The sequence below is a fragment of the Diaphorina citri genome, unplaced genomic scaffold (assembly GCF_000475195.1).
Source record: "Diaphorina citri unplaced genomic scaffold, Diaci psyllid genome assembly version 1.1 scaffold1154, whole genome shotgun sequence".
In the NCBI taxonomy this organism is placed as follows: Eukaryota; Metazoa; Arthropoda; class Insecta; order Hemiptera; family Psyllidae; genus Diaphorina; species Diaphorina citri.
The window spans coordinates 84,366-84,602 of record NW_007378583.1 but is presented as its reverse complement, the minus strand read 5'-3'; positions in this window follow the sequence as shown (position 1 = coordinate 84,602).

Genomic DNA, 237 nt, shown 5'->3' with positions numbered 1-237 from the left:
AATTATTATTAGCATCGTGTAGTATTTCTTCTCCTCCTCCTCCTCCTCTCTCTCTTCTTCTCTCTCTCTCCTCCTCCTCTCTCTCTCTTCTTTCTTTCTCTGAAGAAGTTTAATTAGAGGGAACTGTGACAGAGGTTTTATCGTCCCGAAATCGAAGAGAAAAGGAGGACTGGATAGAAGAAAGCCAACCGTTCCAAGAGCGAACCTTATCTGGTTGAGATAAAGTTTCCCCGCGGG